At 41.5% G+C, this 16,980-nt stretch overlaps 1 protein-coding gene and 1 non-coding gene across 14 annotated transcripts in view; one reads left to right on the plus strand and one right to left on the minus strand.

Annotated features, from left to right (window-relative positions):
* The window catches only part of Magi1 (membrane associated guanylate kinase, WW and PDZ domain containing 1), a 650,887-nt gene that overhangs the window by 207,291 nt on the left and 426,616 nt on the right, over positions 1 to 16,980 (minus strand). The window lies entirely within an intron of this gene.
* Positions 7,900 to 8,027, plus strand: LOC131907552 (small nucleolar RNA SNORA44). The gene has a single exon (XR_009378455.1). It is a non-coding gene; the product is annotated as a small nucleolar RNA SNORA44 (small nucleolar RNA).

Below are 16,980 nucleotides of genomic sequence, written 5' to 3' on the forward strand. Positions count from 1 at the left end.
GAGTTTCATCTCCAGCACAAAGAGAGAAACAAAGGGAGCTTATCCTATCAATCTGATTACTGTACTCACAAACTAAAAAAAGAAGCCCTACGTAATTACTCTGTGAACATGGAAAAACCATTTGAGAAATTCCAGTACTGATGGAACAGAAAAAGCAAGAAAGGGAAAATAAATAACTTCTGGCAATCTCTAACTAGCTCCGAACTTCCTCCACCTGAAAGGGGACTTAGAAGAGACCCTACCCCAGCACTCACACCTGGGGCCGAGACGGAGCGCTTCCCCTGCAATTATAAATGAGAGGTGCAGAACTGCTTCCCTCCATTCTACCCAACACATCATTACAAGAACTCCTAGGCAGCACGACAAAGAAAGGAAAGGAAAGGAAAGACAAGGAAAATTGGAGAAGGCCGAGCAACCTGCCCATTTCTCCTGATGGCACAGTTACCTGTGGCCAAGGCTGGCATCCTGGAGAAATTTCCATGACTAAGTGTGGTGGGGAAATTCCCCAACCCCCATTTGCTTATGTAGTGACCAAGACTGTTTTCCCTGCAGCAGGCAGAGAAGCCACCACCACAGACCATCCAACCCACAAGCTGAAAATAACTGCTAAAGGACTTTGAAGAAAAGGTTTCTAACCCCTGATCGATGCAGACAGTCTGATTCAATCTGTAATATTACAGATCACAAGAATAATGTCCAAAAATATGTGTATTTCTATCCACTTACAATCTGTAGTCAGAACTGAAATGTTAAAGTAGCATTTATTGAAGCAACAAAAATATATAATATCGAAGACTAAATCTGACCACATGGTGAAAGGAAAGAACGGCCTCTGGAGAGTTGACCTTTGACCTCCACAAGCACTCCCTGATGCAAACATGCCCCACCTCACCCCCCCCCACAAATATTAAAAAAAAAAAAAAAAAAAAAAAAAAAAAAAAACTAAAAGGAAGAAACAAACCCTTTAAAGATTCACCTTATTTAGGAGTAGAATGTATTCATCCTGCAGTGTTGGGGGATGGAACCAGGAGCCCTGCACAGGCCAGGTAAGCTGTACCACTTAGCTAGACTCCAAACTCCACGGGTGTATTTTTTAAACTGTAAATTCTCTACATTTAGATATTCAATATAGTCCTAACCAAAATTCCACCTTACGTTCGTAGCACTAGAAACAGTGGTTCTAAAATGTTTGTAGAATTTTACTGCAGAAGATCACCAATGGCCAAAATAAATTTGAAGATGGAGGAGAGGTTTATGTCTAATTTCAAGACTTCTCAATTCCCAATTACCAAGACAATGCTACCCTAGTCTGGGAACATAACAGACAATCCAAATATGCATGCACACATGATATATGACTCGTTCTCGTAGACAGAGATCCAATACAATCCAGTGGAGAAATGAAACGTTTCCGAGAAATGGTAGAAAAACCACTAGACTTCTATATTAGAAGCAGAAAAACAAAAGACAAGAGCAAAACCCGACAAGAACATAAATGGTATGGTGGTACATGTCTTTAATCTCAGCACTGGGGAAGCAAAGGAAGAGGCAGGCCCATCTCTGTGAGTTCAAGGCTGGCCTGGTTCACCTAGTAACCAACCAGAGCACATAGTGGAGACTGTTTGTCATCCCTACCCCACTCCCTCAAAAAATTCAAAATGGATCGGAAACATAAAAGTAAAATCACAAACTACAAAATTTTTGATAGAGATGGGAGAAAACCCTTCTGACCCTCTGTTACATGAAATACGATGCCAAAAGCATGATCCCTACGTATAGATACAAAGAGTAATTTGGATAGCAACAAAATCCAAACTTCTATTCTCTATAAGACACTATAAAAGCATGAAAACACAAGGCACAGCCTGAGAAATAATACTTACAAACCGAATATTTGATAAAGGACTTTTATTGAGAATATCTAAAAAAATTTTAGAAATGCATTAAGAAAACACCCAGTGTAAAAGGAGCAAAACATTGTGTAAAAGGAGCAAAACATTTCAATATACACTTCAAAAAAGAAGATACATGAAAAGCAAAGGAGGCCATGCAAAAACTCAACATCATCTGTCATCAATAATGAAATACCACTATACACTATTAAAAGATTAAAGCTAAAAAGACTAGCCAAGGGGCTGAAGAGACAGTTCAGTGGTTAAGAGTGCACACTGCTCTGTGCACACTGCTCTTGCAGTGGACCTGAGTTCCCGGCGACCACATTAGACAGTTCACAATTGCCGGTAACACCTGCTAACAAAGATCTGACACTTCTAGCCTCTGCTGGCACCAGCGCTCACTAATGTGTGGGTATACAGCCCCTCACAGGCACACAAAATCCTAAAAATAATAATAAAAGCAAAAAACTGGCCAAGTTGACACTTGTTGAATACGTGGGAAAACTAAAGTCTTATTCACCACCAGGCGGGGGGGATATAAAATGCAACAGATACTCTGGAAATGCTGGTGTATTGCTTAAAATTTTCAGATGAAGTAACATCCAGCCATATCACCCCTAGATACTAAAAGAAGAGAAATGAAAGCCCAAATCCATATAAAGACTTACTTGCAGATGTTCATAACAGTCCCCAAAATAGAAATAACAAAAATGTCCATCAGCAGAGAAGTAGGTAAAATATGGTATCTCCATACGAGGATCATGATTCTACTTGGTAATTAAACAGTGAACTACAGCTACATGCTACAACATGAATGGATCTCAAAGAATTATGTCAGTGAATAAAACATAATTCACTGTTATGCTTTGATTTAAGCTAGATTGGTTCCTTCACAAGAAGAATACATAGTACATGACTTCATTGGTGTAAAATTTCTAAGAAAGCAACCTAAAGCATAACAATGGAAACCATGTATTGGGGCTGGAAAGATGGCTCAGCAGTTAACAGCCATGACTGCTCTGCCAGAGGACCAGAGTTCAATTCCCAGCACTCACATGATGGCTAGCAACCACCTGTAACTCCAGCTCCAAGGGATCTAACACCCTCTTCTATCCTCTGAGGGCACTGCACATACATGATGCACAGACATACATGCAGTCAAAATAAAAATAAATCTCAAAAAAGAAAATTTTAAAAAGAAAGAAAACATGTATCATTGTGTGGGAATGGAAAAAGTATAGGGTAGATAAGCGTGATTATAAATAGGTACAAGGAAACTTACACAAACAAAACATGAATGTGGCTTTGTCCCCTCCCCCTGGTCTCCCTGTCTTGTTATACTGTTCCGTTTAACTCCTGAGTACTAGTTATCTGTGGTAGTATTGTGTTCCCCAAAATATTGTGTACCCTAATAAACTTATCTGGGGTCAGAGAACAGAAAAGCCACTAGATACTTAGGCTAGAAAATGGTGGCACTCACGCCTTTAATCCTAGCATTCCAGAGGCAGAAATCCCTCTGGAACTCTATGAGTTCAAGGCCACATTGGAAACAGCTAGGCATGTGACCCACGCCTTTAATCCCAGAAAGTAAGCCTTTAATCCCAGGGAGTGATGGCAGAAAGATATATAAGGCGTGAAGACCAGAAACTAGCAGCATTTGGCTGGTTAAGCTTTCAGACTCTGAGTAGCAGTTCAGCTGAGAGCCATTCTGGATGAGGACTGAGAAGCTTCCAATCTGAGGAAACAGAATCAGCTGAGGAACTGGTGAGGTGAGGAAGCTGTGGCTTGTTCTGCTTCTCTGATCTTCTAGCATTCACCCCAATAACTTGGCCTCAGGTTTGATTTTATTAATAAGTACCTTTAAGGTTCATGCTACAGTCATCCTCTTGCTTCAGCTTTTTCAAGCAGTTAGGACTAAAAGCATACACAGCTGGGCCTAGGTTTTTGATCACTCTTAATCTCGGTGATGACTTCAAATTGTTTCACACACTAAATATGTGCAAGACATTGTATATCAAATCTTTCTCAATAAAGAAGTGTTTCAAAGGTCTTTAACGGAAGTTAAATTCTGTTTTCTAATTGTCCGCTGCATTAATAAACACAAGCTTTACACAACTGTATTCAAAAATACACCATCAGCATTTTAACCTAAATTTTTCCACTTTCTGTTCCTTTCTCCTATCTAAGTCTCCAAACAATCAAGCCAACATGTATTAGGAATCTCTCCAGCAATTCTAATCGAACTTTTCTAAAGATTCAGTTCGGGGCACTAATGTAATCAACACAATCACATCAGTGTTATAATGCACCTAGCATACTAGCATGAAAATGAGTGGTGATCCTGTCATTCCCATGCAGATATTGCTAATAAATCACTGTGTTCTCTTCTCTGGATAAAGGATCCCGGTTCTAACAGACTCAAGTTAGGCCCACCTCTACCATTCTAGAAGTGTAGTGGAAGCTACTGAGTAACACTTGGTTTTCACCCTCACCTGCCTCTCTCTCTGTCATTCTGTTGCTTTGCTCCAAATCAAAGAAAATGAGTATTACATTTCTGCCCTGGAATTTAAATAATGGCTTCCTCTAAGAGCCAATTTAGAACTCATACATTCCAGGAAGTCTCCTATTGACTAAACTCAGGTTGTAATAAGCCTGACTTTTTCTGAATCCCTTCAACAGTCTTCTATGCTAGACATTACCACACTCATCATCTGCTGCCAGGATTATCCTTGGAATATCTCTCTTATCACCTGAAAAATGGTTGTGCCAATATCTATATTGAAGAGCTGTCATAAGGACTAGGAGTGATGTACAGTTGTCACTGAGATGTATGTTCCAAGAACAAAGATTTGCTTAATTTATATAACTCAAGCATTCAGAATAGTGCTGGCATGCAGTAAATGGTCAATAAATATCTATTAAATAAAAGACTATGTAAAAGGCCCTTCACATACAGAACATACACAAAAAGGGAATTCAATCCATGTACACAGTCAGTGTTCTTTCTGTAAGAACTGAATTCATGAAGTCACCTTAGATGTTCTTTCTGTCAGTTACAATCATAATTTCCAAGGTCGGAAGTCAAGGACAGAACCAAACCAAAGGGAAGCAAAGGATACATGATCTTAGCACTCCAAAGAGAAAAACAAAACCAAAGCAAGCTTTAGTAATTTCGAGTAAAAGTGTTTGATGCAATATATATAAACCACACACACACACACACACACACACACAAAATTAATGCAAGGAATCTTTGAAGAACCTATGTCTTAGTGACTTTCCAATTCCTCTGCAGAGACACCATGACTGAGACAATTTATAGAAGAAATTATTACTGGGGCTTACACTTCCAGAGGATTAGTTCATGACCATCAGAGCAGAAACATGGCAGAAGACAGGCATTGCTGTGGGATGGTCTTTCTGTGCGCTGTGAATATGTGTTGCTACTATTAGTTAATAAAGAAGCTATTTTGGCCTATGGATATAACATATCCACAGGATATAACCAGGCAGGTAGTCTAAGAGAGATACTGGGAGAAGCCGGGTCAGAGGAGACACTGCGAGCTGCTGAGGAGCAAGATGTAATAGTACACAAGTAAAGCCATGAGACACGTGGCTATACGTAGATTAACAGAAATGTGTTAATTCAAGATGTTAGAGCCAGCTAGCACTAAGTCTGAGCCATAGACCAAACAGTTTGTAACTGATATTAAGTCTCTGAATGATTATTTTATAAAAATAGCTTCTCTCTGGGTGGGACCAGGTGGGACCGAGAAGCTTCAGTCTACAAGGCATGACCTTAGAGCAGTATCTGAGAGCTCACATCTTGATCCACACAAGCACAGGCAGAGAAAAAACACTGAGAATGGTGTGAACTTTTGAAACCTCAAAGTCTACCCCCAACTGATATATCTCCTCCAACAAGGGCACATCTCCGAATCCTTCCCAAATAGTTCTACCAACTGGAGACCAAGTATTCGAATATATAAGCTTATGAGGGCCATTTTCATTCAAACCATAACAAGTGAGTTTTATATGAAGGTAAGATCAGTACCAGAGCCATGCTGAGACTCAAAGACATCCTAGGAAAAAAGAAAAGGCAAAATTCTCATATATCTTTACTTAAAATATTATGTTTTAGTTTTTAAATTTTATATATGTTTTGTTTGTTTGTTTGTTTGTTTTCCTGCATGTCTATGCACCACGTGAGTGCCTGGTGTTCACAGAAGCCAGAAGAGGGCATTAGGTCCCCTGGAACTGGAATTATAGAATGTTGTGAAGAGCCATACAAGTGACAGAAATTAAGCCAGGGTCTTCTGGTAGAGCAGTCAGTACTCCAAACTGCTAAGCCATCTCTCCAGCCTCTTAAAATAATTTCAAAAACATTATCTTAAAGTGTTAAAATGATTACTGATAGTGCTCTTAAGTTGTATGCTTCTCCTACTTTATCCCAATTCGCCATTTGTAAAAAAAAACCCTAAAACTGTCTTAGAAGTGTCCTATTTAAACTCTCCACCAAATGCAATAATCTACTCTGCTTAAGCTCAATGTTGCCAGTCTGTTTCCACTGTGAGAAAAGCTCACTGCTTTTGGAGGTGAGCCCTAGGATGAAGTTGGCTTATGTTTGAGGAACGACAGTGTAGATGAGGTCCCTCAGCTTGGTGAGGTGGTGATGTGAGGAGATTTTTGTCTCCCAGTTCAGTCTCCCTCCTGATACAGTCTCTAGGCAATTGGGACCAGGTACACAGTTTTTGCCCCCTGCATTCCTTCTTGTGAGTGATGTACCACACCTGTCTCAATCTCACACATGCACACACTTGCCTTATGTCATGTGAATGAATAAATAAATATCGTGACAACGTGACTCTCTTAGGAATGCAACATTGCCTACCACACCTTGGCTCTCTACCCAGAACCCTGCAAGCTGAGGGAGGGTTCCGCCTATAGTTAGGACCTCAGCTCTCACAAATCACTATCAATGTCTTCAGGCCACAAAGACCCAAGAGACTGCGGCACCCAGGCTGCGCATCCCATTTGCTGCCCTTAATTAATCACATCATGTTGCTTCTTCTTAAAACTTCACAGTTTTATCCTGAGACGATGTAGCACCATTTCTGCCAGGAAGCACATGCAGAAACATGGTTCTGTTTTGTTTCTGGACATACTGTATTTGATAAAATTAGAAGGAAGTCGTCATACCAGCATTCTCACAGGAGGAGGAGGGGATTTTCAACCAGCTATGAGATGCCCCATAAAGAAGACATAAGGAAACATTTTTGCTGGTTCCAAATCCCACTTGCAACACTGATCCAGCACCAGAATGGAAAGAGCTGGATGCCAAGTGTTACTGAGCACAATTAATCCTGTATGAAAACTTGGCCACAAGGGACAATGAAGTCTCCCTGGTCTAAGAGTTTTTCAATAAGGACAGATGCCCTCTGCAAGCTCTCTAAAATCCACTGTATTCTGGAAGTCCACAAAACACAAGACACACTTGGCACTGGACCTCCCATGGCTGTAATGGAAAACTAGGTCAATGTGAATAGCCATAAGGGGAACAGTCTTGAAGTACTGCCCAGCCTGCCTACTGTATGAGTCCTGTAATCAGAGTATCAGATTCTACGAGGTCAATGTAGGTGTTTTTGAGACAAGGTAACAGAAACTTAACAAAACCCAGGGTCACAATGGCACTGAGGTCATGAAGACATTGGTTGGGACCCTCCAGCAAAGTTCCTGCCAAGGTACTACAGCACCTTCTGTCACTCAGTGGTTGGACCACTGAGCCCAAGACAGACACATGTGTGAACTCTGTACAGCTTCCCTCTATGATGAGCAGGACAGATCTCTCTACCTGCTATCAGATGCCATCTCACCAAACTTGCTGCTGAGATGCAAAGAGGATCTGACAGTCAAAACATTCAGTTCTAGAGCCTCAGAAATTAAAGCCAGTGAGAAAGGTGAATGGAGCATGATTCATAGAGACCTCACTAAAAAAAGAAAACAACACCATGTTTCCAAGAGCTTTGGCTGGGGTATGGTCATGAGATCTCCAACTACATCACCGAGTAACATGGAGACACTCTGACAGCTCAGGTCAGCACAGTGCCTCCAGCTGCTACTCATCTTAGAGAGGGGAGCGGAGGATGGAAACAGGCTAGACACATAGTCCAACAACTGGTGAACAGATAGTGAAGGTGTGGTTCACTCATACAATGGAATAATATTCAACTTAGGGAAAATGAAATTCACAGGTTAATGGATTGTGAACTGGAAACCATCATCTTGAGTGAGAAAACTCAGATGGAGAAAGACAAACCACATGTTTTTTCTGAAATAGAAACTTTGTGTGTTTCACTTGGAATGCCCACACAGGTTAGGACACCAGGAAAAGGCCATGCAGGAGCGGGACTTTTTCACACAAGAGGAGACAGAATATAAGGGTAGAAAGAGGGAAAAGAAAAAAACAGAATAGGAGAGGTTAAGGGGATGTGGGATAGGAGGGAATACTGAAAGCCAATAACTAACTAAATTCCTTTTGGAAAAGACACACACACACACACACACACACACACACACACACACACACACACACTTAACCTATAACCACATGTTACCAAATAATGCAGAATGCAGGAATGGGTTACTTCTTTGTGAAGTTGTTGGCCAACGGGGTCACATAGACCTACAAATATTACAGGTTATTATCATTGATTTTGGTTACCTTCCAGAATTTGAGGTAAGATCCTATTGCTGAAGACACCATACCCTTGACTCATAAAACATGGAGGTCAACAACATGGCTGCCTAAACCAAACCTGAACAATTCCAACTCCAGTTGACATCCCAACATAGACAGGAAAAATCTCTTGGGGATCCACTCCTATATGAAGAACTACAGGCAGTTAATGACTGTGGAGAGAGGAAGAACTGTCTTTCTTGGGGATGAGGCCTCTAATTAGTCATCTAATACCAGTGGTCAGCCCTAGAAACATATGCATACAAGTAATACTAAACCAACTCAGCAGGTTGCATTTATGTATATATTTGAATATATATCTGTGCTGGATAGTTTTATGTCAAACTGACAAAAGCTAAAGTCATCTGAGAGGAGGGAGCCTCAATAAAGATAATGCCTTAGAAAGATACAGCTATAGGCAAGCCTGTAGGGCACTTTCTTAAGTGATTGATGAGGGAAGGCCCAGCCCACTGTGGGTAGTGCCACTCCCTGGGCTCCTAGTCCTGGGTTCTATAAGAAAGCAGGCTGAACAGGCCATGATGAGCAGCATCCCTCCATGATCTCTGAATCTGCTCCTGCCTCCAGGTTCTGGCCCTGTTTGAGTTCCTGTCCTGACTTCCTTCAGTGATGACTACGATGTGGAAGTGTAAGCCAAATAAAGCCTTTCTTTCCCAAGTTACTTTGGTCATAGTATTTCATCACAGCAAGAGTAACCCTAACTAAGACAATATCAATAATAATTAAAGAAAAAGAGGTCATGAATTTGAGAGGAAGTGGGAATGGGGATGCATGAAAGCAAAGAGGCAGGGGAAATGACGCAATATTTTTATTAAAAATTTAACAAAAGAACAACAACAAAAATCCATATTGAAAACAGCTAGCTGGCCTTCACAGTCCTGGAAGGTGCTAGGCATGCTGTTTCCTTGTAATGATCCATCACTTCTAAAGAAACGTAATCATCAGTCTCACCCAACCGTGCACCCTGTGAGCTACAGTAACAACCTAAGTGGCAAGATGTGCCCAATGGTGTAATAGTGTCACACATATTACGGAGATAACCAACCACTTTCTTAACTGGATTTAAGGCCCATTCCATATGCCTGGCTCTGTTAATGAGGCCAAGAACCTGTGGCAAGATAGTAGAAAACGTACTAGCACTAAAACAACTCCTAATGACATACTGCTGTACCCAAGATCAGTGTATCTCTTAATCCTCACCAGAGATTCTTCCTACACTAGAAAGCAATTAACAGAGACTACAACTAGTCAGTGTGTAGAGAACAAGAAACTTCAGAGTGCTCAGCCCTAAATGGGACATCTATATCACACCCTTCCCTACAAGAATCAAAGATCTTAGTGGAAGGGGTAGAGAAAGACTCTGAGGGCCAGAGATGGTGGCTTATTCCAAGGAAACAGTGTTTTGTTAGTTTTGTTTTGTTTTGGTATACAGCAGGGCAGATGCACCACTTATGACTATCAACCGCAAGTGATAGGTGGTGCAAGCCTGTAATTCCTGCACTCAGGAGGTTAGACAGGAACTCTCTGAGTTTGGGGTCAGTCTGGTCTACATAGAAAGTTCCAGACCAGCCAAAGTTACATAGTTACAACTGATAACTATTCTCAGATATTCTTTCCAGAATATATTCTAGACTTAATTTGGGACTCAACTATAGAAAGTACTTGTATCCCTTTCCCCCGCAACTAGCATTTGCTCCCGGTTTGATGTTAGCATTCTCTCGAGTTCTCTTTTACCTCAAGAGCATTGTCAGCTAACAGCACCAGAAGAGAAGAAGTGACTCAAACACCAGAGCTGCCTCCAAGCTGAAGTTCAACTTTGGGGGAATAAAAAAGACTCCTAATAAGCTCGGTCTCCCTACCACAGGTCACGTTTCTTGTGTAAGTTCAGCAGGTAAAGAATCATTACAGCTGCACTAAACGCTGTATTGTGCCCACCTAGAAAGAAAGATCTTTCTACCAAAGAACAAATAACAAATCGAACTGAGACCATACCGCACAAAACATAGAGTCAAGTACCTCAGAATCCTACAGAGGGACAAGAGACCCCTATAACATCACTAATTTTCTTTCCACCTTTTTCTCTTACAAAGCATACAAGGATTTCTAAATATGAATGCATACATTCAACGCTGCCTAGATATCTTCTACATACTTAATGCTTTACAGTCTGTCCCAACTCAGTAGATTAGAACTATTCCACCCTTCTTTACTGTAGAAGGCAAAAATTGTGCCAGTCTTCCTTTCTTCTACACAGTCCATCCAATTTTACCGTGAGACCACACCCAGATCTGCTGGCTTCCTCCCCTTCCGACAGCTGTATGAACCTGCACGCTGGCCTTCTTCACCTAAGCTTGCCTTTCTACAGGCTGCTGGTCAGAGTCTCCTGAGTTGTCCTCTGAAGCGCCAAGTCACAAGGGAGTCTCTCAACACAAGGACTCAGCATCTTGCCAGGGACTGTGGCTAGAGGGTCAGGTATGTTCCTTAAGGCTTACAGAGCTGCACATCAGTGATCCAGAATTCTACTGCATAGATCACTTTTCTCAGAAAACTAAGCTGGACCACAGAAGATCTGTACTCAAAATCCTGTGTTAAAAAAAAAAAAAAGCTAAGTTCCTACCTGATAACATTCCCTATTACCTCTTCAACATCTTCAGATACTTCCTTCCCCTTTGCCCCACTCTGCCCCAGCCCCACTGCCCTCCCTTATTGATTATCAAACAAGTCAGGCATACTTCCGCCTCTTGGACATTGACTGACTGTTCATTCAACTGGGAACAAGCCACCAACACCTTGATTTCCAGAAGGAAAACAAACTCACTCCAACTCATCTGGATCACCTTCCTGGCTGAAAATTCCCACTCACTCCCACCTACACCCTCAGCGCCTTTTCCTGTTGCACTCTGCCTTTTCCTCCCACTTTTTTTGTTTATCAGTTTCAAACTCAAGAGAACAACAGTCTTTCTCTCATTCTTCTATTTGCTGAGAACATCAGAAAGTACCTAGAAGATGGCGGTTGTTGAGGTATTCACTGAATTCATGAAGGTGCCCAATGAGTGCCTCAGTACACAAACACAGCCTTCACCCCTGTGGATACAGATTACAGGGATGATTGCTAAATAAGTGGTTTGCCCTCTATAACTTCCAAGTTCTCTGTAGGTTGGCCATTCACTGCAATTGAGTGTCTTAAACATACAAGAGGCCCTAGTAGACTATCTGCCCCTTCAGTCAAGCTTAGCAGGAGTTAGTGTGGCTTTTCTACTACTTTACCTCTAACCCTAGAAGGTGCACCCCACACAGCTCCATACGCAATAACAGACTGTTCAGGAATAGAGCACACGCTCTGTGGACAAGGAATAAAGGTCTTGTTTATGAGCCTACATAGCAGATTTAAGGATGGGAGGAGGGAACAGCAGGTGTAGAGAAGAGGCTCAGGCCTGGGTTAGTTCTTCTCCGAATGGCCAGGCCCAATCACAGTGGGCAACAATACACAGAAACCTCCCTCAGTGCTCTTGGGAACAGAGTGGAGTGGGTGTCTGTAAGCACCCCACAAAAGCACTCACTGCAGGTGAGAGCCCTTGTGGAACTGCTATTAGGCACGTAACATCAAAGACAGGCTCTTGGGGGTTGATGGAGGAGAATGCCAGAGCATTCTGAGCGTGAAATCCAGGTCAAATACAACTTCTGTAGAGAGCAAGCTTTTCCAAGAAAATTGCTGGGCTTTCCCTTTGCATTCTGACCTTGTTACCTCATTTCTCCCACTTGAACCTCATACCAAGGCCATCACGAGCACAGATATCCATGGCAAGCACACAGTTACTACCAATCCCAAGGCCCTCTCTGGTCAGTATTCAAATGGTGGCTTCAAGGGATGCAAGTTTTTCCAAAGAAGAACACACTTCAATCAGCAAGTAAACACCAACTGGCATAGGCTATGACTTTGACTTCTTGAATTTTTGAAATTATGAGTGCAAATGTCACACAAGTATTATACCTTTCTCTCACAGAGATATAATATGGACCCATACATAATTTTACAAGACAAAGATAATATTAAAAATAATTCAAGAGGGTGGATGGCTCCATGGTTAAGAGTGTATACAGCTCTTGCAGAGGACTTGGGTTGGGTTCCCAGCACCCACATTCACAACTGACTGTAACTCCAGTTCTGCACTCACAGGCACATACCCACACACATACATATAATTTAAAAAAATATTTTAAAAAGAAAGAATTCACCAGGTGGTGGTGGCGCATGCCTTTAACCCCAGCACTCGGGATTAAAGAGGCAAGTGGAACTCTGTCAGTTCAAGGCCAGCCTGGTCTACAAAGCGAGTTTCAGGACAGCCAGAGCTGTTACACAGAGAAACCCTGTCCTGAGAAACAAACAAACAAACAAAAAACCAAAAAGAAAGAATCCAAGCCAAAACTAAATGAACAATTAGTTTATTTGAACTCAACATATTCAAACTACTGTGATGTCAAGTCAGTCTAAGAATGATTAGCAAGGTATTTTCCTTTCATTTGCTGACACTGAATCTTCACAATGTGCAGCCTATCTTTTCCTGTTACCAGATCTCAATTCAGATGTTTCATATCTGAAATGCCCCAACAGTTCCACGTGGCTTAAGACTTACTCACCCTGGACAGTGTGAGTACAGATGTTAAGCACTTTTCCTTTTCCGGACTCTATTGCTGCTCTCTGATTCATGTTTGTTAGGTACCTCAGAAAGGAGTTTGAAATTTCTCCCAATTTAGAACAGCATTAACCTCAGCTCCCAGATCTCTCTTGGAATATGGTTACTATATGAAGTAATATGACAGTGGGAATGGGCTGCTCTGTATACCAGAGTTGTATTGCAAATAATATCTGTGTTTTTCTGATCTCTAAGAGAAACTGCTTCATTAAGCTTCCTTTTTGCAGTGGTATTTCTTGCTAATGACACACTAATGTATGTTGACAATGAGGCTTTCAAACAGCTATACCAAAAACAAACCTAACAAAACAATTAACTAGCAACACAGAGGACAGGAGGCAGGTAGAGTTCAAAAACCATCCTGCATGCCTGGAGCTACTCTCAATGTTCTAGCTTCTGTACAAGGGAGCTCCTGAAGGATGTTCTCAGCAAGGTTTTAAGGAGAGGAAGTGAAAACACGTTCCGGATAGGTATAAATCCACCACCCCAGAGTCTCTTTGACCACGAAAAGGTCTCCGCTTCTTGAAGGTGAGATTACAGCTTCTCCTGGCTTCTGAAAGGTGAAGTGGATCACCAGAGCATGAAAGGCAGTTCAATTTGGAGAGCTTTCCACAGCAACAGTGGTGTAGAGCTCAAAGCTAGACAGAACCTAACATAATAATTAACACATCCCAGCAACTCCCTGACAGTCCCTATCTCTCCCTCCCTTACCCATGGGCCTCAAAAGACACTTTTTGAAAGAAAGCAAGCTGGCTTAAAGTTAACTTTCTCCCTTCCAGTGGGAAAAAGGAAGGTTGGTTGGAAGTATTGCTCAGCCTACAGAATGAGCTATTATGACCTAGTTCTGCCTTACAGCTGACTCAGCTGAGACCAGCTGAAACAATGCTTTTCAGGAGGCCAATGCTGGAGTTGGTGAGGCTATGACAGGACCCTGCCAAAGTCAGCGATTTCTTAAAAATGAGGTCAGGTTATAAGGAACCCTGGTAGCCTTGCTGCTGCAGCAAGGAAGCTAAAGCAGCCACAAGTACCTACCCTCCCTAAAAACAGCCAAGAAATAATGGGCCACACCCGAGGAAAGCTGGTCAAGAAGTGCCATTCAGCACAGCTAAAAAGTCATCAGTTTATCCATAGTTACACTATTGGCAGATACTGTATCCCAGCCAAGAGAAACCTGCAGGTGGGTTGCAGGCTCTGGTTCTGTCCTTTAGAAAGCATTAAGTAGAGAGAAAGTATATGCAAACACATCACATTCCCAAATCTTGCTGTCAGACTCCCTAAAATTAAATCTGAATTTGTTAGCTAAAAAGTATCAATGACTCCAGCACTAAAATAAATGGCAATGTTACAAAAATACCCAAGACTTAGTTCAGTGCCTAAAAGGTGCACTTGCCATGGTCCTACAGAGTAACCTTCAGCAGTACCATCCTGTGTTCTTCATTCACCCAACAATTCACTCAGGCCTTTCAGTACCAGTTAAGGGCCAGACCCTGGAGCTGCAGTGGTAAGCAAAGGCCACCAAGTACTTCCCTTTAGGGACCTCACAGATCTGTTATAAGGAAAGCAGACAGGCTAAAAGGAAGTTCACAGAAATCAGTAGTGCTCCCTGACTTGCTCAGCAAGCATACATTTTGTGTGAGTATGCATGACTACTGTCCAAACGAAGGAACAGAAGACTCATAGATGTGAAATGGCTGGCTAAGGTCATCTTTACAGCCAGTGACAGAGTAAGCCCAGGTAGGTCCAACTCCTAGCAAAATTTTAAAACAAAACCAACCAACCAAACAAAAACCCATCAAAAATGAAGGACGGAAATGAAGAAATGAGGAACCATTTTGATATTATATTTATTTGTGAGTATATAGGTCTGTGTGAATGTCTGCACATACATAGGGTGCCAATGGAGGTAAGAAGAAGGTTTCAGATACTCTGAAGCTGCAGTTAACAGGCTGTGAGGCCTGCCTGACATGGGGGCTGAGAACTGAACTCAGGCCCTCTGGAAGAGCAGTATGTACTCATAACCACTGAGCCATCTTTTCAGACTCCATCTTGATATTTGAAAGAAAAAAAGAATCAGATAAACTAATAAATAGGATTGACTGACAGTTTGTGTATTCCCTTAAAATTCTTGATTGTAAACAAAGCAATTTTTTAAATGGATAAAGAATTTCTACACACAGCTTACCAAACAAGATATACAGGTGGCAAATAAGCACATGTGGGCATGTCTAGCATGTATAATTGTTTGGAACTAGGACAAATTACTATCACAGTATTAGAAAGACTAAGAAAAAAATCTGGCAGGATGGCTTGAAATGTAAAGACACTCCTTGCCAAGCATAACAACCCTAGATTAACCCCAGAACCTCCATGGTGGGAGGAGAGAATCTAATCCTGCAGGTCCTCTGTCCTCCAATACATGTATTATGAAGCTCTGTGTGTGTGTGTGTGTGTGTGTGTGTGTGTGCACTCATACACATGCATACACACATGCATGCATATATACACACACACACTGAATAAACATTAAAAACCATCCACACACACCTATAAATATTTTTAAATAGACTAAGAAAATATTTAACTTTACAATATAGCTTGGGATTCTTTTATTTGAAATATTTGAGACAAGACTGTTTCTGAGTTCCCAGTCCTTTGGATTTTGAAATATTTGTATAGCCTTTACCCAGTGCACATCTCTCATCTGAAAACCCAAACTCTGAAAAACAATGAAATTACAAAATTTTTTAAATGCGGACATGACACTAACAACTCATTAGGGTTCAGCATTGGAATTACTGATGAGGGATGCTCAGCGTGTACCAAGTATTAGAGAAATGCCAGGCATGGCGGTGCATGACTTTAATACCAGCACTTAGGTGGCAGAGGCAGGGAGATCTCTGTGAGTTCCAGGCCAGTCTGGTCAACATATTGAGCTCCAGATCACCCAGGACTACACAGTGAGACACTGTCTCAAAAACAAAACAAAACAAAACAAAAAACAAATGCCAGTCTATACAGCAACTGAGAGTCTTACACTGCCCACCACAGTGAGGATGCACCACTATAGAAGTGGGTAAGTTTTCCCTAGCATTAACCATGGACTTACTATGTGACCCAGAGATCTCACTCCTAGGTATTTACCCAAACAAAGTGAAAATCCAATTTGACAAAAATCCCTTGAATACTCATGTGGTTCTTTGCCCAGGAACTCTAAGCCTATTCTCTTACTTTCTGTGGAGCCTCCTTAATGACATTATTCATAATCTCCTGAGTGAAAGCAATTCAATAGTCCTTCAGGAGGTAAATAGATAAATGTACTGTGGTACATTCATGAAATAGAACAATACACAGCAATACAAAGGAACTAATAAAGCAAGCAACAACAGAGATGAGTCTTAACTCTATTTAATATGCAAAAGAAGCTGAATTCATAAGCTTAATACTAAATGATTCCATTTATATGGTATCTGGGATAAGTCAAAAATATTGGTAACACAAAGCAGATATGGATGTTTGGGGATGGAAGGGTATCGACTACAAAGGATGGGAAGGAAGGCATTCTTCGGGAGACTTCAGTGCTCTCCTTGAATGAACTGACAGGTCCAAGACTGTATGTGACTGCCAAAACGCAGTACCA

The sequence above is a fragment of the Peromyscus eremicus genome, chromosome 3 (genome assembly GCF_949786415.1).
Source record: "Peromyscus eremicus chromosome 3, PerEre_H2_v1, whole genome shotgun sequence".
Lineage (NCBI taxonomy): Eukaryota > Metazoa > Chordata > Mammalia > Rodentia > Cricetidae > Peromyscus > Peromyscus eremicus.